Here is a 27,822-nt window from a genome sequence, read left to right as displayed (position 1 = left end):
CTGCTTCCGAATCTCTGGGAGGTGCCGCGTGGCAGTGAGAGTCCATTTGGGGAGCAGCATGACAGTCCCCTGCAGAACACGTTTGGGGACGTCAGTGAATGGTGGCGCCCTGCTGCTCACACTACCGCTGAGGAGCTTTTATTTTTGGCTCCTGTACACGTGTGATCTGTCCCTTCTTTATTCCCACACACGGCCCGCATAGCGAGCTCACTTCTGGCACATTTGGGTATTTCTATTGCAATTAGCTTCTCTGTTTTCACTGCGCAAAGGTGGGAAAGTGACAGGGAGTTAAAACCCTCCAGGAGAGCAGCCGCGCTGCAGCCAGTGATTGAATGATCTCATTCCAGGCTTTTTGTTAGACAACAGGCAGCCCTCTATGAAGATTGATACAGAAGTGGTGGGCTTGGCTGGCCGGATCGTCAACTGGATTGATATCACGCTCCCGCGTGGATGAAGACAAAGTAACTGTTATCATACTCAATACAGGGGCTTGTCAGGGGCGGAAAATCACCCTGAGTCACTGATTATGGGAGCGTTTCACGACTGTCATGCGAATTTAGTAGCGAGATGTCACAGCTGGGCTGCTGGACCAAAAACTCTTTATTTGTTAGAAAAGTAAAGGCAGCCTGCAGGCCCAGGCACGGCGGGGCAGGTGAAGGCAGCCTGGTCCGGGTGGGCATCAGGTGAAAGCTCAGAGTGAGGTGGGCATGCTGATCACAGAGCTCTTGGAGCCCACCAGCCAGCCGACTTGCATGTCCCCATCCTCTGGTGCGTGTTGGAAGTGAGAGGGACACCATTTGTTCAGTGTAATAAATTTGGGGGAATGGGGATGACACATACTTTGCAAATGGCTACAGTTCACCTTATTCAGACTCCGCATGTGTACCTCCCAGTGAGGAATACAGCTACACGCCTGGGCTGTGATGGGAAACTGAGGTTTGCGGTGAGCTGGAGGACTTGACCTAAGTCATGCAGGTGGCCTACTAGAAGCCAGTGCATGAGTGAGGATGACCATGTAGCCACTGGGCCCCACTGCTCTGCGGGCAAGCACCCAGACCCTCACGGCCCTCGTGTATGGCACAGGGCCGTTCTCTCAGGGCTCAGCTTTGTTTATTTATGTATTTGCTTTTTTGAGACAAGGTCTCACTCTATTGCCCAGGCTAGGGTACAGTGACTTCAACCCAGCTCATAGCAACCTCAAACTCCTGGGCTCACACAATCCTCCTGCATCAGCCTCCTTAGTAGCTGGGACTACAGGCACTGGCCACATCAGCTGACTTTTCTACTTTTAGTAGAGACGGGGTCTTGCTCTTGCTTAGGCTGGTCTGGAACTCCTGAGCTCGTGGGCTCCTCCCGCCTCGGCCTCACTGAGTGCTGGGATCACAGGCTGAACCACCGTGCCAGTCTGCTTCCACTCTTGGTGAGATGCAGATATTGCCAGGACAGCAGTCCATGCTGGGGGTCAGGTCACCTGAAGTCACTTCCCGAGAGAGACTCCAGGCAGCACACTGGACACTATACCCTCCACAGAGTCACAGCTGCCTTTTCTCTTTTCCAAGTAAATTCATGTGAGCAAAGTAATTGCTTTCTGGGAACCATGGGAATGTGAGTTTCCTGGGATCACTTCCCTGCTGAGGAGCTGACACAGGCAGCAGAACCAGGTACGGGAGGCTGGTGCACAGCTGTTAGGTCAGTAGCTACTTTTCAGGGCACCATCCAGACAGCGGCCCATAAGTGGGGCGAGGCAGGCGCCAGGGCAAGAGAGGCTGAGCCTACCCCAGACCCCTCAGGGGTCACTCTGGCACTAATGCCCGCTGATCTGTCCACAGAGAGCCGGCATCTGAGGGCAGGGCTGGCCTGAGACGTGGGTGTGGGAAGGGGTGGGCTTGAGCCAGGTGTGGACATGGGACCAGCAAGACCCACTGCAGAAGGTGGGGGGTTCTCAGGGAAGCCCCAAACCAGCCTAGGGAAGGGTGGGCAGTATTGGATGGGAAGCAGCCCCAGGATGGGTTAAGGGTTCAGAATCAGGAGTTTGGTTTCAGTCCGATGCAGCCTGAGATGTCTGTGAGGAGGGCACAGGCTCAGGGGGCTGCAACCGCCTCGCTCAGGTGGGCCCATTCCCAGAGGTCTAGGAGGAAGCTTGGAGGGGTCCATGAAAGAGACAAAGGCTGCAGGGAGCTGGGGAGTGGGCTGAGCTCAGGCTGAAGTGGACGCTCCTGCCGTCCCTGGCCATATGCCCCAGACAGGGACGTTCAACCTAGAGCTCTTGCTCTGTTCCAGGGCAGACGGAACCTGCCTATGTCATTTAAAAGTAAACACAGAGCTGAGCACGTTGTAGCCAACTCCTACAAGGTGCCAGCATTTGGGAAGAATGGGCACTTGGCCCTCAACTGTCTCTGACAGACTGAATTCCCGACCCTGGGAGTTGCGTCTAAACTTCCAGCCATGTTACTGTGTGACAGAACTGACATTTCCAAGTAAAACTCAATGTCCAACGTGCTTTCAAACTTGCACAGAGGGCACACTTAGTCTAAGAATAAAGTTGTGACATTGAAGGAAAATTAGGACACGATTTCCAAATGATTGTAAAATTATTTTCCAACTCTCTGGCACATTTTTGGCGAGGAGATAAGACACTGCAGCCTGTCACCATGCTTGGCATGCATTTGTCTGTGCTGACCTTTTTCATCACGCTTCAAAATTCCCAGGGAGGAAATTCCCACTCCCTTGGGAGTGGGCAGCAGAGGCTGCCAGCTGACAGGGGCTCAGTGAAGTTGCTCACGTTCACACACAGACCTGCCCAGAGAAAGGTGTGAATGGTCCCTCGGCAGGACCGGCTGTGCCAACCTGCGCCCCACGCTGGGAAGTGCCTGCCAACCCAGCCATGAAGAGGCTCTCAGCGGGGCCGTGCAGGGGACTGGGGTCTCACAGTGGAGCTCAGTCACCAGCTGAGGGAACACTTAGTGAGCACCCACTCCCTGGCTGCTTGCTAATGCAGGGGGTGGAAATTCTAAGAACCTGCCATCATTGTGTCTAAACACATCCGAATGGGGAGTGACCATTCCCTGGTAGGATCAGAGAAAAGAATAACCATAGGTGACCACATCTTGCTGCTGTGGGTGGCTGCCACCTCGATGGCCCACTGGGGGGGGTCAGCCCCACCCTGGCCTCACCCGGGTGGAGCACACACTTGGATGAAACATATACACGTAAACTTTGGTCTAGGTAATGTTATTGATTCCAGAATGCAAGACAAACACAATCATTTAGGATCAAAGTATCAGAAAGCAACACGACACTAGGTTTGGAGTTTTTGTCCCTACAGGGTATTAGGCTGGAGCAGCCCAGGAGGGGGAAAACCAGAAGTGATGCCAAAGAGGAGAAAAACCTTTCTGTGCCTAAGAGAACAGAACTCTACAGATCTAGGAGGACCAAGGAGAGCAGACATCAAGATGTTTTTCAGCCATTTTCGATTTCTTGGGAAGCACTGAAGCCACGGAGCACAGGGAGAGTTTAGCATTTGGGAGACAGCCACACTCAGCACTTCCTGGGTTTTGATACCCCAGATCATGAGTTTAATTATAAAGCTTAGTGTGGCTAAAGAATACAGGTCTAAATCAATACTTGGGCTTGTGCAGGACTCAGGCACTGCAGGCTGGGTCATGTCCCCCAAAGAGATGTGTGGAAGCCCTTTGTTGGAAATAGTGTTCGTAGGGGTAATTAAGTTAAAATAAAGTCATGCTGGACTTGGGTGGCCCTAAGTGGAATGAATGAAAGACTCTAACAAGAAGAAGGAAATTTGGACCCAGGCTCATGATGGGAGAAGGACCTATGACCATGGAGGCAGAAATAGGAGGGATGAGTCTCTAAGCCAAGGACACTGAGGATGACAAGGACATCAAGGATGCCAAGAATACCCAGGACACCCAGGATGCCCAGAACACAAAGGACACCCAGGACACCAAGGACGCCCAGGACACCAAGGACACCCAGAATACCCAGGACACCCAGGATGCCCAGGACACAAAGGACACCCAGGACACCAAGGACGCCCAGGACACCAAGGATGCCCAGAATACCCAGGATGCCCAGGACACCCAGGATGCTCAGGACACCAAGGATGCCCAGAATACCCAGGACGCCCAGGACACAAAGGACACCCAGGACACCAAGGATGCCCAGGACACCAAGGACGCCCAGAATACCCAGGACGCCCAGGACACCCAGGACTGCCAGCACTCCACTGGAGGCTGCAGGAAAGGAGAAAGGCCCTGCAGCCTCCAGGACAGTGAAAGAATAAACTTCTGTTGGACCGAGCCATTCGGTGACATAGGATGTGATGACACCACATTCCTGTGAGTCTCCCTGAGAATCAGTGTGCCCATTTCACAGATGCAGCACAGAGGCCAGCATTGCACCTTCAGTCCCAGCATCTCCTCCTGTCCTGTGACCTTTCTGCAGAGAGGTGAGGATGATAAGAGCATTTCAAAAAGAAGCCAGACGGTATCATTTCTCATTTAGCCCCTTTTCCTGGAATGGCATGAACATAAAATCCTGTTTGTGCTCCGGGGCAGGAAAGGGGGGGCGGCTGCAGTGTCTGTGCTGGGCTGGATTAGATATCGACTGAGGCCCACCTCCCCTCTGCTCCTCCCAGGGACACTGGGCACCATGTGGTGGCCAGGAAGAATGAGGGCGTGTGCACCATTCCCGTTTAAAACAGAAAAAGGGAAAGACAGCAGCAGCCTGGTCGGGAGGGACTCGCTTAGAAAATATTCCTCGCGGAAGCCGACAGCCCATCCGTCTCCCTTCTTAAGGGTGTCAAGGCTGGTTGACTTGAAGATGATTTGATGCCCAGAAATGAGTCCCCCTTGCCCCCTGAGCGTGAGTGATGGCTGGGGACAGCCATCAGCAAGCAGGAGCGTGGCTGGCCTGGGCCCTTAAAATAAAAATGAAAAAAAAAGGAACTGTTTTTAAAATAATGGAGCTCCCTGGGAAAAATATACTTCATGATCTGCTTTGTGGGGAGTATTTATTTCTCTCTGTTTGTGAAAGGGGTTTATCATGCCTAGTGTATTTCTCTGCACTAAAACAAAACCTCAAAATCTATATAGAGGGAAAAAACTCAAAACCTATACAGAGAAAAAAGCCCACAGCAAAAATAGAGGCACTATAAACACACACACACACATACATGTGCACACACAGAGGCAGGAGATACACATATATACAAACTCACATACATGCAGAGACATATACACGTGGACAGACAGTGGCTGCCAGGAAAAGGTATACACATTTTGAAAGACATTACTGTGTGTTACTTTTCAAAGTTGAATGGAATCACAGCAGCTGTGTGTGGTGTGACATTCACAGCACCTCTTCTAATTGCAGAAGTCAAATATACATGTAGTATTAGAATTTTAAGATAGTTTTTTCCTTTCTTAACATAGGCATACATTTTTTGGATCCTCTGTGTATTAAGGAGGAGGCTTTTCCCTTAGAAGACATCGTGCAGTGCAGGGGAGGCACCTGGTATGTGAAAGAAGGTTGTATGTCCGGGCAGACACACACGTGTACACATGGAGGGGTGTGTATCAGAAGACACGCCCGTGTTACAGGGTGTGCATGTATCAGAAGAGACATTTATATACTTATCAGAGGACATTTATATAATACAACTTTCTTCTGGAACTGACTGCGGGTGCAGATACCCACACGTGTGCTGCCCTGAACTCTGAACAGGGCATGGCCCCAGGCCTAACACTGCAGGTAGCTGTGCACGGCACTGATGCTCCCTGGCTCCAGCCCTTCTGCAGCTTCCCAGGAGCTGAGGGTGGTGAGATGTGGGGGGCCAGAGGCCTGCTCACCCAGTCAGGGTCTCCCCATTTACTTCTGCAACACATGGGGGTGCAGGGAGGGATCAGTGTGTACTGGGGGCCATGGACCAGGCATTAGGAGGGTCCTTGCTCCCTCCACTAACCGTGAAGGATCCAGGCTGGCAGAGACCAAGGACACCTGGGGTCAGGCAATTCTCCGTGGCCTCAGGATAGCAGAGGAGCAGCCGAGGCTTGCAGGACCCCAGGTGTGGGACAGAGGCAGCCGGAGCTCACAGCACCCTGCACAAGAGCCTGGGAGGGGATGAGCAGAAGCCCTGGTTCTGAACCAAAAGGCTTTACTAGTGGGCATTCATGTTTCAATTCCACACAACTATCATATGCGATGAAATATTTTTCTTCTTTTGGTTATTTTTAAGCCTTTAAAATTATAAGCGTCCTTCTTAACTTGTGACTGATAAAATCAGAGGTGAAAGCTGGATGCTGCCAGGGTGGCTGGTCTGGTCCTGGATGGCAGAGAGGCCGAGAAAGTGACTTTTCTAACTGTGATCTTACAGAGGCACAGTGACTCCCAGGACCAAAATTTTGAAGATGCAGAAGCTTCCTGGATACTGGAATCATGTTCAAAAAGTACCAGGGAAAAATAAAACCTAAGTGTTTGCCTCGAGAGCACAGAAACCATTCTTCTTCCTTCCAGCCTATGCCAAGTCTCTTTTTCTGTTTTGCAGAGAAGTGCTGGGGACCTACGGCATTTTCACAAGAGGGGTGAGTGAGAGGAAGAGCACAGGCTCGTGTGGGGTGTGGGCTCCCACATTCACAGACAGTCCTACCCGGGCTGCCCTGCCCTTGCTGCACCCACTCGCTCTGGATAGAGGCCGGTGTCGGGCTACTTCCTGTGAAACAGAAGGTAGCTCCAACAGGGGTTGGGAGTGGGGGGTTCACCCTCTCAGTCCTGCCCAGAGGTTGTAGCACTGACCCCACATGATCAAGAACTGAGTCAACATTTTGTTCCCTGATGTGGCCCCTGGAAGCGCCCAAGGTCTCACCTCCACAGTGAGGCCTCCTGGCACTGGGCTGGCTGCCCCTTGGCCAGCGTCTCCCACCTGGCACATGTGCCAACCCAGCACTGCACATTTGAATCTGATGTGACCACGATTTCTGAAACACAAATTTTTATTAGCCCCTCTGTTGACCTCATAGCTAATATTAGCCTGATTTCCTACACAAAATGTACATATGCCCCAGAGCCCATGATGCCCAAATACAGGTGTCTGCCATGGTGGGGGGGGGGGGCTCTGGGAAAGAGGGGATGACACTGGGATGACTCAGGTGTCAGCAGATTGTGCTCTGTGCTGTACAGGACCAAGTTCTCTGTCCCCTCCCGGTTGTGGGCTGGGCTGCTCTGCCCTGTGACCCTTACCACATGACCCCCTGCCATGAGCAGAGTCTGCTGGCACAGGTTGAGTCCTTCTGGAACGGGACTCTATCTTGCTTCTGTGCTATTTCTGAGGGTTCAGTCGTCACACAGAGCCTGATGCATAGTCCAGGAGAACCCCCCAGTCCCACAGTCCACAGCCTCCGGTGCCTCATGAAGTCCCTCTCCATGCACTGGGACCCATCACAGGCTCAGGGTCGGGGTCTCAGGATCTGGGCACTTCTGGAAATCAATCTCACCCACCCAACAGCTAGGCCTTCACTCCTGGGGGAAACTCTCTAAGGAGCTGAACAAACTCTGGAAATGATCTGACTGACTGAGCTGAGCCCAGGGGATGGAGCCCTCCCATCTGTCACTCAGAAGTGCCCAAGCATTAGGGGGGCCTGGCCAGTGACTAAGCCCCATGTGTACACAGAAATGCCTCAGCCAGTTCCACCTGCTCAGTCTTCACAATGACCAAGTAAGACAAGGATTTCCAGATATTTTCAGAAAGAATGATAGAGCTGGGAGGGAGGCATAGAAGAGCAGTGGGTCGCTGGCTCACGGCTGGTGTGCGCGGCTTCATGTTGAAAAGGGCTGCTGAGTGTCCAGCCCAGTCCACGTGCAAGAAACAAGTGATTATAGTATTTTGAAATTTCAGCTTAAGGATAACCCCTGGAAGTTTCCCAAGAAAAAGGGAACTGTAACCTGCAGAGGAATAAGTCAGATGCCCATCAGCTTTCTAATCAAAATCCAAATCCTCAGGGAACTGTTTCTGAATGTCCGAGAGGAAGGGCTTTTAGCCTGGAATTCCATACCTGGCTGGGCTACCAAGAGCAAGGAAACTTTTCAGGAAGAAAACCACCTCTGCACGATTCTCAGTCCAGTGAAATGAGGCAAGTGGCCACGGAACAGGACAACCTGGGGTCCTTGGTAAGGGTGGATCCAACCTCAGGTGGCAGCTGCCTCAGTGCCCTGGAGTACAGCAAGCCCATTGCACCAGACGTCAGACACACTCAGAGGAACGGGGAAAAGCAACTTTGGAAAGAAAATGTGCGGGGAAAAGAAGCTATGGTGACAGTGAAAATCAAATGAAAGAGGAAGAGAAGCCACTGAATAAGTAGCTGTACCTCATCACCCCTCTGGGTCCGGTTGCACAGTCACTCCGTGAATCGTGAACCCTGGAGTTGTTCAGTGCACAACCTGAGCCACTGTACACCTCAACTTTGCAGACAACGACTCCAGGAAAGCCAGAAGAGCTGGGAAATAAACCTTCACCTTCACTCCTTGATTCCTCAGAGAATGACATTTTCATACTCACAGTAGCATAAAAATCTGCTAATTTTTGACCTTTAGAATCTATATATCAACAAAGCTTAACAAACTTAAAAGCAATTGAGAGGAAAAAGTAAATAAACCGTGTCAACCTTGACAACTTAAAGGTCAAAGTCACAGAGGACGGGAGGCAGCAGCGTGGGGGGTTCACAGGGGTTGAGAGACCCTCGCCTCATGGAGTAGCTGGAGAAATGCCCGTGACTGATGAGATGGGAAGTTAATGGGATGAAGGTCACACAGGGTCACCACGAGGGTGGGGTGGCCTCCGGGGTAGGGGGAGAGTGTGAACTGGAGAACCCTGTCATCCCCAAACAGCCACCCACAATGTCTGAAAAGGAGATGCCGGCTCGTAATGGGGCATCATATTAAAATATTAGTGGGAGATTCAAAGCAGCTCCCTTAAGAAGAGACCAATTATGGGGAGAGGAGAGGTAATTTGGTTTTCATTATGAGTTCTATGTCTATTTAATCTACCAAGCCATGTGCAGACATTAACGCCATATAAATATCACTATATGTAATAATATATACATTTTAAAATACATAAAACTTTTATTATAGATCCACATCTATTGTAAAAATGAAAGAAAATCTACATGATAAGTTGGAATTCACTTCTGATCACTTCTGTAAAATCTAAATAACTGAGACAAAACAAAAATATGACATCCTGCTTTTGTCCCTTTTTTTTGTTGCCAGTTGAAATTTATTTCCTCTCTCTCCATCTCTCCCCACACACACAATAGTTTTTTAAAAAAAAAATCAGAAGTCATTAGGCACATGAATTCAACAAGGATGTGTAAAACTGACAGCTCTTATTATCACCCAAGGCAAAATGATTCAGACCTACATTTGTAGATCTGCTTAACTTAACATATCAAATATTAGTGTCAAATGGAAATAGGGCAGATAATTTTAGAGAGTTGTTATTACATGACATTCAAAATCATATGCTATGTTCTGCAACACTCAAAGAAAGATAAAAATGAAAAATGAAGTTAATGAAAAGTTATTGCCCTACTGAAGATTGCAGAATCAGGCACTTTACATTAAAACAAACTCTTTTTAGAACACTCAAGCTTACAGAAAATAATAATTCAAGAGTGAATCACCCTAATGTAATACGCTCAATCTCTTGTCCACAAATAGTCTTCCCAGCTGAATCAGAACTGTTTATTTTTACCATCACACATGATTTATAAATAGGAATTTTGGGAAGAGCTATCAGACTTTCACAGAGGAAGGTGGGCACAACCTGCACATGGGACCACGTTTCTGTCTAAACGTCACTGCCAGAATAGGGTGTCTGCACCATGACTGTGACGCGGCTGTCCACGGTCTACAGAGCCTTGCAGACCTGGTCCAGGCCAGTGGGGTGCACACCCGGCTTCCATGTGCAACGCTGCCACCCTACAAAACAAAACACTGTTTCCTCTTTTTCTATCCAAGGCTTTATAACAGTGATGACAGGGAGTGTCCCCTTTCATGGGTGTTAATGCACTAGTTTGCTTAAAAATGAAATGTATAACATCCACATCTCTAAAGAAGCACCTCACCATTCCTGAGAACTTGGACTTGAATGATGAACCTGCAATATGGCGGGTTTGGTGCTCTTTGAACACTATTAATTACCTCACATATCCATAGGCTATGTCTTTCTAGAACCTTCTGCCTTGTGTGTATCAATGGTATCTCAGTTGGCCTCTTTGCCATTCTTGTACTGGTAGCCGACTTCTGACAAGGAAGCCTTTTTAATCTCAAACCCTTAATTTTCAGAGACGATTTCTCTTGCTTACAGAATGAATTTCATGATTCGGCCAGGATACAGCTTCTCCCTGGTCTCAGGTGTAACCACTGACCTAACTCTGTTTCACTCAGAACTTGCACACCTGGTTCCTCCCCTATGACGTTGGTGCTGGGATCAGGTTTTCGCTCAGCTCCAAGCTCAGCTGTCCCTATTCCAGGAAAACAAGACAAGGCTGAACTGTAGGTGCTGTCACCTGGATGGACTGAGCCCCGCCTGCCCTGCCCTGCCATGGGCAGCAGCGGTGAGTCCAGTGGCCGTGGTCCTGGCAGTCTCCTCCTGACCCAGTGTCCCCCTTGTGCCCTAAAAGACAGCTCTTCTGCAGCCCTATCATAAGGTAGTACAAGTTCTCCAACTCTATTCTTACAAAGTTGTTTGGTTAGTCTAGACCCTCTGCTTTTTCATATTGTAGTTTTAAAATCATCTTTTCCGTTTTTATCAAAAATGTAAAATGTAAAACAAAAACTCCTTATGAGATGGCCTTGAAGCTAGAGATCAGAGAATGGACATCTTCATATTATTGAACCATCTTTCTAACATTATTTATTTATTTATTCATTTGCAGTTTTTTGTCTGGGGCTTGGCCTGAACCTGCCACCTCCAGCATATGAGGCCAGCACCCTACTCCTCTGAGCCACAGGCGCCGCCCTCTGACATTTTCTTTATTTGGGTTTTTCTTAATTCCTCTCACCATTATTTTATGCTTTTCTATGTGTGTCTTACACTTATTTTGCTAAATATTTCCCTAAGTATCTCATACTTTTTGATGCTCCTGTAAGTGATATTTCTGAGTATTTACTGCTAATCTATAGAAATTCAACTCACTTTTGTACATTAAGTTCACATTTTGCAATGTTGTCAAACTTGTGTATCAGCTCTTTCTTACTTCACAACATGTCACAGCATCATCAGTGGAGACAGTTTTATGGAAGGGGTGAGAACAGGCATCCTGGGCTCCACCTGACCCACCGGGGGACAGGATGAGAAGGGGTGGTGTTCCGCCCATGTCCATCTTCCTGTTACGTTCAGAAAGTCACACCGTGTTCCTGATGTTTAGAAACTTTGTATTTTGAATAGGTGTTACCTTGTATCAGATACTTTACTAATATATTGGCATAATTAATGTTTTTCTGAGTCTGTTAACATGAACTCCATGGATGGATTTTTCAGCATCAAACCAAACTAACATTCCTGTTACCCTACTTGGTCATGATGTGTTATCTTTTAAAACTTTATGTTAATCACAGTCACTTAGAAATGGTGTTGGCTGAGGTCAACAAGGACGGGGCTGCTGCGAAGTCCCACAGGCCCTCTTGGGTCCCATCAGCAGCACTCAGCGGGTAACTCCTCCCTAGTCCTACCCTCCCGTTCCCCTCAGTGGGCAGCCTCGGCACGGGGCAGCCTCTCTGTCCGCAGACCCTGAGGTGGGCCAGTGGGCTGCCTCAGCATGGGGCAGCCTCTCTGTCCACAGACCTTGAGGTGGGCCAGTGGGCTGCCTCGGCACAGGGCAGCCTCTCTGTCCACAGACCTTGAGGTGGGCCAGTGGGCGGCCTCGGCACGGGGCAGCCTCTCTGTCCGCAGACCCTGAGGTGGGCCAGTGGGCGGCCTCGGCACGGGGCAGCCTCTCTGTCCGCAGACCCTGAGGTGGGCCAGTGGGCGGCCTCGGCACAGGGCAGCCTCTCTGTCCGCAGACCCTGAAGTGGGCCAGTGGGTGGCCTCGGCACAGGGCAGCCTCTCTGTCTGCAGACCCTGAGGTGGGCAGTGGGCAGTGGGCCAGCTGCTGGGGCCATCCCACCTCAGCAGTTGCACCGAGGGTGTTCAGCATCCCCAGTCACCACGGATGATGCTTTTGGGCCTGGCACTTTTCATCCACCTTAATTTTCCAAACCACAAATTGTCGCAGCAAATCCGTCCTGGCCAGCATCTGCGTGGATCCAACATGCTCTCAGTTTTGTTTGTTTACAGTTTCCTCTTCCATCTCAGGTCTTTCTCCCGTGGTCATTTTCCTTCTTCCTGAGGTTCATCCATTAAGTTGCCCTTTTGCAAACATCTGATGGCTGTAAAGGCCTCCATTTTTACTTTTCAGAAAATATAATTGTTTCATGCTAGGACAGCTTCTGCCCTTAGAACTTTACCTTCTGTCTTTCGGGGCTATCGTTCAGCAGCCAGTGAGTTCATGTCCAACTGTGACTCCTGGATATTCGAACTTTCTTTTCTCTGGGGTTCATTTTCACTCTTCATAACCAGTGCTCTCCACTGGGTCAGGATGTGGTTCAGGCATCAGTCTTCAGGAATCCTGCTTGGTGCCTCATCACTGAGGGCTTCCTCCCTCACCTTCACTCTGCTATCTCTTCCTGAATCTCTGATCAGGCATAGACTAGATTTTCCCACTCTGTGACCCACCGTTTTAATCCACCATTTTGCTGCCCTCTCTCCCTCTCCCCTGCACTCAGCCCATCTTCTGACCCACCACTGCTCTCTTCATTGCTGGGGAATCCATGTTTTTAACTTAAATTTATTCTATACATTCTATTTTATGTACTTCAAATCTACCTGGTGCATTTCGATGGCCCCTTGTTACTTACTTTCGTACCAAACGTTATCTCTTTGAAGCACACTAAATGTACTCCCCGAGCACCCTACATGTGGCAGTTCCGATGTCTGCCTTCCTGGGGGGCCTGGTCTGCAGCTCCTGGTTTCTGCTTCTCTCGCTCATGACAAAATTTCCTCCTGATATGTCCTGACTTTGGTTTTGAGTTCATGGGTCTCAGAACTATTTCTACATAAAGTTGTTGGAGCCTACATTCCAGTCTGTCAGTCTAGCAGAAAAGTAGATTGCCAGCCCTTATGTTTAATAATTATACATTTGAAATTATACATTAATTATAGCAAATTCCTCCTTCCCAGTGCTGCTGGTAATAGGTGTGATCTTCCTGCTTATATAAACTTTAAAAACACAGCTGAGGGATTACACACTTACTATATTCTCATTTTCTGTAAGACTCTATTTTTTAAAAATTAGATGTTACTAGGACATTTCAAAACTTAACTTTTCTTGGGAAAATACCTACCTCAGAACACATCTTGAGGACTAGATGACTTTATGAGATTGTTAAGCCTTTCCCATCACAGAGAACATGATTCTGGCTAAGATAAATTCCAATGACTCCTATATAGAAACAAAAAATTAACATTAAGAATACTTTTAAAATTCTATTTAAACTTAAGCTTCTAGAAGGCAACATGTTGTCTTTGTAGATTATAGAACAAATCTGTTTGATACTCAGAATTACCTGTGCATTTTTTTAAGTTTCTGTTTGTAAAAGTAGAAACTGCAGATAGCTCCAGGACCACTATTTGAGAGACAATTTACAAGCAGGAAAAGCATATTTTCTATAATCCAGTGAGATAAAATACTGTTTTATCCAATAAAATAAAAGCCTATAGTATCAATGCTGTACTTTATAGGAAATGTGCAAACATGTTTATAAGGCTTCATCCTATAGAATGTAAGGCCTGTGTGGGCAGCAGAGACTCTCCAGTTGAGGCCAGGTCAGAAGCTGGCAGGTGGCTACTCTCGGAAGACCTGCCCCCCACATCCTGTGCCAGAGAAGATATCTCCAAGTGCCACAGGCTAATTTTAATGTAAAGGGAGCATGTCTCTAAATTAATTTCATTAATCAAGCTTCTACTGAGAGAAACAATTTGGTGTTTGTGGACAGACAATTCTCCTTCCGTAACAGGATACTTGGGGTTTATATTTCAGTCAGATATTTACTGTGCTGAGTTTTGAGGAATGATGTCTTCAAATCAATTAGATGAAGTAGACAACTATATATTTAAATTGCCTGAACCCCCCCAAAAATATGACTGTTCCTTAGTGGATAGTTCTAAGATTTATTTTTTTATTTTCCTAAGTTTGGTTGGTTTTGTTTTTTGCTAATTTCTTATCTAATTAGCAGGATTACTATTGCTTGTGGGTATATTTGTAATGTGGAATTTAAATTTGAATTTAAGATGTAATCACTCACGGCTTTGATTTTCAGCACCTCTCAGCCTCTTCTGTTCATTTGTGGTGACTAGCCACTCCTAACAGAAGCACAGTGTACTGGGAGTGATTAATTCAGCTAAGAATTCACTTAAAATGAAATATAAGCCGAGCACATTCACATCTGAAAGGGCACGTTCAACTGTCTTCAAGGTCAGTCCCAGCGTCGACCTTGCTGTCATTGTGGCTGTGACAGTTTGTGCATTTCTGGACCACAGATGGGGATACTCGTGGGTTCCTGTAGACGTTCTAAGATCTTGGAATGAATTAGTTTTGAGATGAATGAGTGGTGTTTTGACTTGCTTATTTTATATCGTGTGTTTTTTTTAAGAAAGTTATAAAAATAGATCAGATCCAGGGCAATGCATAGATCTGAACGTTTTCCTCTGGAGATCTCCCACCTTCTGCCTGTAGATTTCTGGTTAAGACCCCACTTGGCAATATCCTGGTGGAGGTTCCACACTTGGTGAGGAAACCAGAACATCCTGGAGCCCCACAGTGGCATCAGCACCTCTAGGCACCTCCCTGCCGGGGCTCAGAGCAGCTGATTCACACCTGCGGGTGCTGGAACGCCATCTCTGTGCCAGTCAGGTCGGCCCAAGGCACCCGGGAGGATTAGAAAGCTCTTTGGAAAGGAAAGAGCTGGCTGGCGCCTATTAAAATGTCGGCACCAGTGGCCTGTACCTGCACGGCTCCCATCCCCACAGAACCTGTCTCTCCTCTGTGAAGCTAATGAGATATGAAAAGCCTTCTCTCTACTTGCAAGGTATCAGCATAGTAACATTAATGACACAGAGTCAGCTGCCGTGAATGGGAGAGAAAAAGTTCACCTACGCTGTAATTTATAATTGGCCTACTCAGGGGACCTCGGTCTCTTTGCAAGAGAACTAGAGCAGTTTGCTCTTTCAAATATGTTCCTTTCAAGCTCGCATTGTCACGGAGAAGGTCTGAAAGAATCCGTTTGCATTTAATTCAGACTTCAATATTCTAGTCTGAAAGGACTCAAAGGAAAGAAAGGAGGAAAAAAAAAACCCTCCAGTTTCTATAAGACCCGCATGTGACATCAGGATTTGTTGGCATCAAAGCGTCCTTGTGACAGACATCATTATATCATCGCAGGCAGGAAAGGAATGAATAGGTCCCCAAATATTTCTGGCCAAGTGCCAAATACATGCAGCTTGTGGCAACTCCCACGAAAACCTCTGCTTTCTGGGGCAGTGCAGGGCTACCGTGGGGCCCGCTGGGGAACACTTCATTTTAAGCTCCCATCAATGGGTGCTTAACTACTACTAATTTAGAACAGTGGCTTGGGGAACTATACTTGTGAGTCACACACATATCAAATGATTCCATTGTGATTGGTTTTATTGCAAGGAATGCCAGGGAGGCATTATTGATGGGGAACTGAGAGACCAGGACTGGGGGGCCCTGGGTTCTTCTGAGCCACCCTGAGAGGTGGGGGCCGGGGTCCCTCCCTGGGCCAGGGGCAGCCTCTGCCTCCTTGATTACACCTGTTAGCCCCCACCAAAGGATCTAGAACCAAACAACATTGACCTAAATATAGACATTCATCCCTGGGTTTCTTTTCCTTCCTACTAACTTTAGGAAATTGGGAGTCAAGGGAGCCCACCAGGTCCAGGCCTCCACCAGCGAGGAGGTGCTTTGTGCTTGGAAGCCTCCCCCAGCCTGTCTGCCCTAGGCGCCCCCTTCAGCATCCTCTAGACCAGTGGTTCTCAACCTTCCTAATGCCTCCTAACACTGAGACCCTTTACTATAGTTCCTCATGTTGCGGTGACCCCCAATCATAAAATTGTTTTCATTGCTACTTCATAACTGTAATTTTGCTACTGTTATGAATCATAATGTAAATAGCTGATATGCAGGATTTATTTTCATTGTTACTAAGGGGACATGACCCACAGGTTGAGAACCGTTGCTCTAGGCCCAAACCCAGGCCAGGCTTCCCTCTCAGACTGTCCCAGGTTGCCACCCCTTCCTCAGCCCCCTGCCTGCCTGGCCATTCAGGACTCTGGTGTCACACCGGCCCCTCAGCACCAGCCAGGTTTCCTGAAGTGAGTCCCGCACGCCCAGCAGCCTGTGGCCATCCACGCCACACACTTGTTACCCACCGGCATTGTGGTCATGCTTCAGCACAGCTGGAGGGGAAGGCCCAGGTCTGTGAGAACCACTCCCTCACCACTGGCCAGGCACCTGCTCTTCACCACCAGTCTCGACCCCAGAGGAGCACCTGAGGGCTGGTACAGGGTGAGGTGGTAACACACAGAAGTGGCTATGGACATTTAAGGTGTTTGGCAAGTTATTTGACACAAAATTTTTAGTGAAAGTGGTTGCAGATGTCTCTTACATGTCAGAAAGAGGCCGTCTTGCCTATCTCAGGTCCCCTCAGAGTGATGTGAAGACTGGGGGGCTGGGAGGGGACTCGGGAGAACGTGCCAGCTGCCTATGCCAGGTAGCCCATACTCAGAGGGGGTCTGGCCAGCAGCCCTGAGAGGGCACCAAACCCCTCGGGCCTGCACCTCAGTGTTAGGAGTGAGCACAGGGAGCCAGCGGTGACAACGGGCGAGGAGTCGCTGATCCAGGCGGGGACAATGGGCGAGAAGTCACTGATCCAGGTGGCTGGACGTCCATGTGATGCCGGTGGAATGTGGGTGGGGACAGATGCATGGAGGAGTTTATAGGCACTTTCAATATACGGTTGTCACAACACACACATCCCCTCACTATCAGCTGTGAGGGCGGGAAGCAAAGACACCGAAAGGCACTTGCCTACCCAGTGGTTGGTACAGAGATAGATGGCCACAGAGAAACATCTGCAAAGATATGGGGTAGACATCTGCAGGGATAGTCATCTCCAGAGATAGACGTCGCGGGGATAGACGTCCTCAGAGATAGACGTCGCGGGGATAGACGTCTGCGGAGATAGTTGGCTGCAGACATAGACGGGCTGCAGAGGTAGGCCTGGAGCACCCTGCAGTGCAGACAGGAGGAAGTGCTCAAACACTTACCCAAAAAACAAAAACCAAAAAGCTCCCAAAGGCAGGAGCATGTCAAAGGGACACAGGAGCCCATTGTACAAGCTCTCAATGGGCAGATTGGGAAGATGTGAGCGAGAAAGTAAACGAAATAGTATTTTTCCCTTTTTTTTTTTATTAAATGTTAGCTGTGTACATTAATGCAAACATGGGGTACAGTGTGGTATTTTCATATACAATTTGAAATATTTTCATCAAACTGGTTAACATAGCCTTTATGTCATTTTCTTAGTTATTGTGTTCAGACGTTTATATTCTACTTATAGAAAGATTCACTTGTACCCTTGTAAGATAAACCACAGAAGTGGTCCCTCCAATCCCCCTTCCCCCACCCATCCACCCTCCTTCCCTCCCCCTCCCCATATTCTTAGGCTATAGTTAGGTTATAACTTTCATATGAAAGCTATAAATTAGTTTCATAATAGGGCCGTATACATTGGATACTTCTTCCTCTATTCTTGAGATGCTTTGCTAAGAAGAACATTTTCCAGCTCCATCCATGTGAACATGAAGGACGTAAAGTCTCCATCCTTCTTAATGGCTGCATAGTATTCCATGGTGTACATAAACCACAATTTATTGATCCATTCATGAATCGATGGGCACTTGGGCTTCTTCCATGACCTGGCAATTATGAACTGGGCTGCAATAAACATTCTGATGCAAATGTCTCTGTTGTAATGCGATTTTTGGTCATCTGGGAATATAACCAACAAAGGAATTGCAGGGTCAAATGGCAGGTCTATTTTTAGTTCTCTAAGTGTTCTCCAGATGTCTTTCCAAAAGGAACATATTAGTTTGCATTCCCACCAGCAGTGTAGAATTACCGCCCAGAAATGAGCACCCGTAAACTCACAGAGCTGGTAAGAGTTGAATGAAATTATTGAGTACCTAAGCAGAGTGGAAGGGAAAATCTCTGTGCAAAAGAATTCCAAATCAGCTCTGTAGGCACACTGGCCCCCCAGGAGCAGAGCGCACCCCCCCCAAGAGCAGCGCACAGGCCCCTCCTGTCAGGCTGCTGGGGGCCTTCCCTCCTTAGCTGCAGCTTGGAGAGACGCAGCCCCAGCCCAGTCGCAGTCAGTTGACAGCCCACAGCCACAATGTGACATTCTCAGGGTATAGCGTCCCCTCTGTGTCTTCTTCCTCCTGACCCTGTCCCAGGTTTCACCACAAGAAAATCACCAGGAAAGTCCCCATAGAAGGATATTTTACAAAGCTCTTGGCTAGTATCCCCAAAGGTCAAGGTCACCAACATATGGCAGGTGTGAGAGACTCCAGCCAGGAAGAGCCCCAGGAGGATGACAGTCTCAAGAGTTCTAGAGTCCTGGTGTAGCCTGGGGCAGAGAGACAACTCTGGGGAAGAAGATAAGTGTGATGAAACATGGTCTCTGTGAATGACAGTGTTTCAGTGCAGAGTCGCTGGTGGGACAGAGGCCCCGTCCCGATGTAAAACGCCCACAATGGACAAAACTGGGCGAAACTGCTTCTAAACACTTCTGTAAAATAAAACCATTCTGTGAAATAACGCCATGAAAACCCTGGCAGTGGGAGACCTGGAGGCCTCTTACTCCAGGTCAAAAGCTCACATAGTCGGGCTTTTCAGGAGAGTGACATCATAGAATGACCCTCAAGGAGACCTTGAGCATGACAGAAGGGTTGGGACATGGGGTCCTGGGAGGACCTCTGGCCCTGGTGGGGCTCCACTGACTCAGGGCTGGTGACAGGAAGAGGCTCTTTCTGACACCTGTGTCCTGCTTTGTGGCCACATGCCTTAAACTCGAACTCAGTGTCGTCTGAAATGTCGGGATGTGAACTCTTCAAACAAAATGTTAGACATTCAAAATGAATATCTGAATGCCTCCAAGATGACACGGTGGTGGGAATTTTAGGGCCAAGAAAATCCCAGAAGCCATTTCTAAGGCATTATTTATTGTAGCAGGGGAGACACCAGCCACGCCCCTGACTTTTCCAGGCAAAGGGCAGAGTGGAAGCCACTGGGCCCTAAGATCACAAGGAAGAGCCCAGCGTCCTCCCTCAGGAGGTGCACCTAGCCCTGGAATCCCTGCCTCCCTCACCCTCCTGCATAGATCACTTGCAACTTTAAAAGGGATGGTAACACCACTGTTACAGAAAACTAAGAAACTGTCATCCATTTTTGGAGAGTTCCACCTCCTCCGTGAATTTGTTGGTGATAATAAGAAATCTGTGTAATTGGTTTCAAAAGAAAAACTCACCCTCCTTTCTACTGCAGAGACGTCACCTGCCAGCCGCTGTGAAGGGAGACGCAGCCTTCTGTTCAGTGCAGACCCTTCAGTGGTGCCTGAGAACGTTCAAAGCAAAGAGAGAGAAGCTGGTGTGTGGGGAGGTTTCTGCTAAGCCCCCTGGAAGCCCTGCAGGTGCGCACAGGAAGCCCCCGTCACCCTGCACACGCAGCCCCTGCAGAAACCTCAGCCCACAAAGGACTTCAGAGTATGATTTCCACAGCCAAATTTGGAAAAAAAGAAACTGGAATCTGATTGCTAAATATATAGACACTTGGAGAAAAAATGAACTTGGTTCTTAGTTTTATAGCCCAAATAATTTTTAGCTGAAGAAAATAATAGAAATGAACAACAGACATAAAACTTTAGCCTGTGTAAATTAAATGGTTCTGCTGCATTAACTTCATAAAACCATAATCCTCTCCCCCATAAACCATTACACGCGCTGCGACATACCTGATTTATGGGGTGTGGAATCAATGGGAAAAATTAATGCTTGAAAAACATATTAGAGACATTATTGAACAGATTTTAATTGAGATTTGATTTCAATGCCCCTTATCCACGTGATTAATGGGTCCTACCCCTGGACTCCAGCAGGCTGAAAAGAGTCTTTAATATGACAATTAAGTATCTGTCTTTAGTTTTTATGTAGCTCTCCTCACTCCAATCACTCCATCAGTACAGTGTGGCTTTTGTGCAGATTAAATTGAGACTCAATTTTCTCTATTTTCCAGCACTTACTTATGTTTTATGACAAGCACTAAATCAATTTTATGTTATTATTGATTTTTTCTTAAATGGACACAAACCATTTTGCCTCCTGCCCTTCCCCTGCCTTCGCCCCTCTCCGCTCCTCACTGGACAGCTGATATACGGCCAGTCCAGGAAATTCCTGACGTTTTCTGAGATTTCCACAGGTCGTGCCAATTCATTCCATTTTTACAACATCAGAATTGACAAACTTAACCTGGAATTCTATCAAAACTTATATATTGTGGCAACGTGACAAGGACTCTGAGTTATTGGCGTTTTCTTTCCCTTTTCCTTCCAAAACAAAAAGCCTCAAGGTTAATTCATTTCCCTGTAAGTTCTGGCCAAGATTTCCCCTATAATATTGCCTAAATTTTTTGAACAGAAGCTTAAGCTATAATTTTTCTAACATCCTTGAAGTCTAATTAATATAGCAATAGAGGGAGAATCTATCCCATGGCTCGCAGGGAAAGCACATTATCTGCAAGACGCAATAACTCCTCTGAGGTGCCTGACGACAGCTACTGTGCACCATGCAATTAAGAAGCGCCCAGATCTTAGGGGCTTTATCCTCTATGACCTATGGCAAAAATTAACTGCTGCCTTGGGCAAAAGAAGTAAGAATAGGTACATAATTTGTAATCAGATAGCATTTTTTCTGAGTGAAGAATTATACATGAAGAAAAACAGCCAGCAATATGGGCTGTTGCAAAGGTCCTGTGTTTATTTGATGTTTCAACTGTTTGTCTTTGAAAATATAATCATAGGTACTTACAAATACCTATTTGCGTTAGATGTGATTATACAACTTACACAAATAAGTACAGGGACCACAGTTAGTTCTATAACACATTTTATGAATTTTATTCAAAATGCTAACAGCAGATCTACATTTCAGTCTGAAGATAACATGTTTTTTATTTCATAGCTATAAAAATATAACCTACATCCAATATCATTATATTTGATAAATAGTAGCATAGTGCTACTGAGACAAAATTTTGGAAACAATAACATTTATAAATCTAAGTAGTGCAGAAGTGAAATGCTTGCTTTTGGTATTTCCATAAATGCAATGTTACTTTCCTTATCAACTTTGGGGGAAAATGAACAAAAGAATGTATGATGACCAGGAAGTTAATCTTTGAATGAATCTGATTCATCTTTTTTCCTACATCAAAGGAATCTCAAGAATATTACTGTAAAAGAATGCAAAATTCTCTGTATCTTAGGTCAGCATGCTGTGGCAACGTTTATTAGGTTAGGTTAAAAGAAAGTACATTTTTAAAACGTTGTGCGTGGAAAGAGACCTCAGAATGATTTATGGCAAGTGTTTAGACACTCAGGAGTTACTCTCATGGTGAAAACGCTGACCGTGTTGAGCTGTGAGGCTTATTCTGAGGTGATGCTGCCCGTGCCCCTGCATCTCACGTCCACAGTCCTGCACAGCTCACCCCAGAGCCTCCACGTGGAAGACACTGGGCAAAGTCAACCTCAGGGTTGCCCAGGATGTGAACGTCACCCTGGCTGTGGCTCTGCTTTCCCACAAGTTCGCAGTGGTGGGGAAATGTCCTGAGTCAGCATTATTGCTGCAGCGCTCACCCTGCCTTACACATTGGGAGCTCTGGAGTGCGGGGTGCCTTGGAGAGGTCACACACCTGGAGGCAACACACAGGATGTTTTCAAGAAATGCAGCCAAGAGCTCTGTGTGTGAGGAAAATGTACAAATTGATAAATAAGCACAAACCGAGAAAAAAAATGGGCACCAGATTAGAAAATATAATTCACAGAAAAACAACAGTGACCATGAAAAACTATTCTAAAGTCTTGAGAATCTGGTCCCATTTTGCTGAAAACAACTTGATTAACTCAGTTTCTTCCAAAGGTTTTCTCTTTTGACATTTAAATTTGTCTTTTTCCAAAGCAAGAGTTCTGACCTTGGCATGACTGGCATTTGGGGGGCATCCTGTGCACCGTGGAACCCTCAGCAGCACTTCGGACCTCCACCCACTGGACGCCTGATGCACCAGTGGGGGAGTTAGGGCACCTACATGTCCCCAGCAACAGCAGTGTCCTCTGAAGCCAGCCTCAGAGGTCAACCTTGCCAGTGAGAGCCTCTGTTCTACAGCCTGGTTTGGGGAGCGTATCCACGTGGCAGCCCTGCTCTGCCCACAATCCATCCCCTCTTCCCGGGGCACTGAGAACTAGATGGGGGGACATGGCATGGGGTTTAGAAAAGAAGTCTAAGGTTATATGGTATGTTCCCAAACTTTTATTCTATGCCTGCATCATAATAAGCTTAAGTTTAATAAATTTCAAATAGATTATGACTAGGCAGTGCTCTATTTGGTTGCCACCAACCTTCATCTATCCAATGTGCCTATTACAGAATTTCTAAAAGGAAAAATGATTATGAAATTGCTCTGATGGAAGTAGCCAGACATAACCACAGCATGCCTCAATGACAGTTCTATTTTAAGAAAATTCTCATCAAATTGCCCAGCTTTTACCCTTACACACTGTCAAGGACCAGGACTCTCTAGGTCAGCTCACATTTCAACATGGGCAGTGGCCAGGGAAAAGATCAGGACCACTCATGGGAGTGAATGAGTGAGCAGCTTGTGCCAAGCAAGTTACTCGGTCAGTGCTGGGTCCTAAAAGTCTCCAGGCTCAGAGCCCAGCAGCTGTAAGCACTAAAGCCCAGTGCCCAACCCCACCGTCCTACCCTCAGCAGGCCGAGCAACTCCCTGGGGCCTCCAGTTCCGGCTATGGAATTAAAGCATTCATTCCTTATTATTCCTTGAATTCTGGCCAGGTAGGTACTGAACTAGACAGAAACGATACAATGTTGGCCCCACGACTCAGGACTAAAATAGAGAGAAATGTTACAGTTTTAATGTGGCGGCTCTACACAGAGCAGACTCAGGCTGCAGAGAGGATCAGAGCTCACCAGTTGGGTTTTCATTAACTGAATCAAATGCTAAGTAAATTGGATTTAAAGAAACACCTTCTATTAAAGAAAATCTACAGAACTAAAATCCAAAATAAACACCCGTTCATAGTAGGGTGTAACTAAAATTGGGCTGCAGAATTGGGTTGGTCATAAAACAGAGCCTTACGATTCATATAGCCTTCAATTAATAAGCTCCTTCTTAAAAATCTTCAGTTTCACATAAACCTAGGCTGTTTCCACTTTAACCTAAGTTTTTCTGTCTCTATTTTCTCCATGGCATCAATTAATGAGCTAATTAAGACAAGACAGGGTGCTGTTCTAGAATGAATTAGGTCATTGTTGCCCAGGAGATGGGTGGGGCTGAGCAGGAGACACACAGGTTCAGAAGCGGCCCTTCCTGGAGGGTGTCCGCGGGGCCACAGGAGCCCAGACTCAGGCGCACCCCAGGCCCAGGCCTGGCTGGGGCCCAAGGCGGGACAGCCCAGCCCCAGCTCACCTCTCTGCCCCCACAGTCCTCCGTCCTGGACTCCTGCCCTGCACACCCTCTCTAGCCTAGAACCAAGATCCCCAGCCCCTCCAGATGCGCCCTCTGCTCTGCTGTGGAGGAAAGCGGGCCTGAAGCGCCACCATCCCAGGGAAAGGCGGTGTGTGTGTGTGTTGGGGCCCATCTCCAACACAGAAGCCCCTTTCCAGTCTGAGGCTGTGCCCAGAGAACGATGCTGGGGCTTTCACTGGCGGTGGCCAGAGATGGCTTGGCGGCTGTCACAGTGCTGCAGGTGTCTGCAGGGCCGCTCAGAGCAGCCAGGGCTGCACCCTTCCCTCTGCGCTGCCCAGGGAGAGCATCCCGTCCCTCCCCTTGGGCACACAGTGTCGCACCTTTCCGCTATTCCCTGGCCCTGGGCGTGGGACTGAACTGAGTGAGCACCTGGCGGGCTGCAGTGGCCACAGCTTCCGAGGAACTGCGGTCACCTGCGCTCCCCACGGAGGCCGCGCCCTCCCCGCGCCGTCTGCATCAGCTTAATAGCCCCACACAGGATTCGGGAGGTGTTACGGATTGTACAGCAAGCATATTGTCATTAAATTAAATTTTCAGAACATTCCCCAGCTCATCACCAATACCACAGAGAGTCATCATAATCGGTTCTCAGCACATGCATAATTGCCTTCAGCTGGCGTCTTTTACAGTTGACATTGTTCGCAGTGATAAGGTGATTGGCGATTTGAATACACAGCTTGCTCCGGAGCCGCGGTAATTGAAATATGGTATGTGTGAATGGAAGATTACATTAAGACCTCGGATAATCACCTGACACGGGAGTAATTGAGTCTGCAATCTGCCACCGGGTCTCTCAGGGAGGCTGGAGCGAGAAGCTGCCATTAGCGCTGCACCAGGCTGGCTCGGCTGCCAGGCTGGCTCCGCTGTCGAGGGCACCGTAAACGCGACGGCGGCGCGGGGGCGAGCGGGAGAGGACAGTCCGCTCCTCTGCTGGGGAGGGCGGGAGGTCGGCGCAGAGACGCCCACGTGCGCCCACCGCCCAGCTCCGAGGCCTTTCCCTGTCCCCCGGGTCTCAGGGAGCTTCGGCTGCCTGTGCCTCTCTCCTCCTTCTCTTTGTCTCTGCCTCTCCCTCCTGCTTTCTCTCTCTCCCTCTCTCCTCCTGCCTCTCTCTCTCTGTCTCCCTCTCCCCCAGTCTCTCTCTTTCTTTCTCCCTCATCTTTCTACCCACCTCTTTCTGTCTCCATCTGCCTGTCTCTCCCCCTCCTCCCTCTTCTCTCTCTTTCTCTCTCCCTCCCTTTCCCTTCTCTTTCTCTGCTTCCATCTGCCTGTCTCTCTCTCTCTTTCTCTCCCAGGGATCCTGTCTCATTCCATCTGCACCCTTGGGCTGTGCACAGGGCTCCCTGTTCACTGGGTACAGAGCTCACCTCTAGCGTCCAGTTGGAAGGATTCAGAACAAACAAACAAGCAAACACGCCACCCTGGAGCCAGTGGGAACTTCACACACACAGAAGAGACTCCTAGACGCTGGCGCCAAGTGCCGCTGCTTTCCAAACCTGGAGGCAACTGTCGCTTCTCCAGTGGACTATGACCAGCCACGCAGAGCTGGGCTTCTCTGCCTTCTGCTGGAAACACTCCTGCCAAGCTGGTGTGCCCCAGGCCCACCCGGACAGGAGTGTGACACTGCTGAGCTGTGCATGCGATGTGACCTCTGAGGGTGCTTCATGCATCTTGGAAACAGAGACCTGGTAACAGGAGTTACATCGACCTCAACATCTGGAAAGATTAGTGTTATTTCCAAATTTCCCTCACAATTAAGAGACAGGTGATGTTTCTTATTGGCTCAGTAAAGTCAGTGCTACCTTAGTTATTCCAAAGGCAAAGGAAGTGTCAGCCCTCTGCCCCCCACCCCGCCCCTCTGCACAAGCACAATTCCCTGAGCCCACCTGCAGGTCAAAAGTTAAGTGAACCAATCAAAGCATCTGGGGTTAGTTCCTCAGAAACCGGGAGCTCTGTGCAGCTGACTACCCTGTGACTCTGTATCTCTCGGGAGTCAGCACTGGTCCTTCCAGCACCCCAAGAGGACAGCTGGGCTTCTGTCACTGCCCTGCAGGTGTTAGCTGTGTGGCGCTGAGTAGGTCCCCTAACCTGTCTCAGGCGGTTTTCATCTCCAAAATGGAGACAACCCTGCCCTTCTCGTCCCCTTCCCACGCTCGAGGTGAAAGGTTTAAAACATACATGAAGTGACAAGAAATCCCCGTGGCGGCAATTAGAGCGTCAGCACAGAACACGTCTGTGTGTTCTGACTGCCCCTGATGTGTCTGCAGGTTGATCTCAGGCCAGCCTGTGGAATTCTCCATCTGGCTCAAAGCCACATCTAGTAAGAGAGGCTACTCCCTCTTGGGACGAGTGGGACCCACAGAGGCCCTCACCGGCCCTTCCCATCTGACCAGCATGGGGGGAGCAGATAGGGAAGTGTTCCCAAGCCTGCACAGATGCCTTGATGGCCGACTGACCCTGCAGAAGGCTCTGCTGGGGCATCCCAGGGAGCTTACAGAACCACCTCCTCCTGGAATCAGAAGTCAGCCAGGCTTTCCAGGAGCCTCCATCAAGCTGAGGACAGGACTGACCTGACTGCCCAGCACACTGGGTGCCTGGATAGCTCAGACCTCACACCACAGGCCAGGCATCATGAAGACACCTCAGAGTGTGGCTGTCCTCAAACTGGAGCTGAGGATCCGGAGAACAGACCGGTCGTCTGTTCATTGACAGACCTTGATGTTCATTTGTACACAACACAGAATATGACCCAAACTAATTCGCATCCAGGAGGGAACATAAAAATACAAGCTTGGGTTACTCTTCCTCTTTATGGAATTCTCTCTATATATTACTCTCTTAAGTGCATTCTTCAAAACTTGAAAGGCTCTGGTGCTTTTTTCTGAGAAGCTGACAGTCACAACTTCAGTTTGACCATAAAGTAGCAAAGTTTTACAACATACAAAAAATACAGTAGTACTGTATGACACTGTCAATATCATTTATAGCACAATTTACACAAAGGCACAAGTGTCATAAAAGAGAAATAACTTATATCAACTGCCCTAAAATGACTTATGTCATAAATAAGTCGGATTTCTGAAAGAGAACCAATAAAGTCCTAGCAAATACAATTTTCTCACTAAATAATCACCCTGACCTTTTCCTGCAATGCTAACCCCCTAAAAAAAAATAACAACACTGGTCTTGAAGAAACAGTAAAATGAGTCCCTCCCTGGTAAGGCAAATCTCGGTCTCTTTTTTTCAAAAGGAATTGGGAAAAGTCAGTGTCAGCACGGAGCAGCGGTCATGTTGCTAGAGATTTGGGTGACGAAAGCTGGTTAGAAGGAACAATGCTTTTTAAAATTATTTTCATAATTGTTTACCAGGATACTGACTCAGCCGCATTTTTAACCACTCTCCACAAGGATATGTGTGGCCTTCGCACTTTACTCATGCTGCCCCTGTGTTTGATTGCCCTAATCTACAAGCACAGGCACACACACGGGCACACATGCACATACATGGTGCACACACATGTGCACACACACAGAGTACACACACAGTGCACACATGCACATACATGGTGCACACACACAGAGTACACACACAGTGCACACATGTGCACACGCGCACATACATAGTACACACATAGTGGACACACACATACACAGTGCACATACATGTGCACACACACAGAATACACACACACAGTGCACACACACAGTACCCACACATGCACACACACAGTGCACACACACGTGCACACATGCACATACATAGTGCACACATAGTGAACACACACATACACAGTGCACATACACGTGCACACACA

This window comes from Otolemur garnettii, unplaced genomic scaffold, assembly GCF_000181295.1.
Source record: "Otolemur garnettii isolate 467f Iridium unplaced genomic scaffold, OtoGar3 scaffold00027, whole genome shotgun sequence".
Classification (NCBI taxonomy): Eukaryota; Metazoa; Chordata; class Mammalia; order Primates; family Galagidae; genus Otolemur; species Otolemur garnettii.
This window is presented reverse-complemented; position numbering follows the sequence as displayed.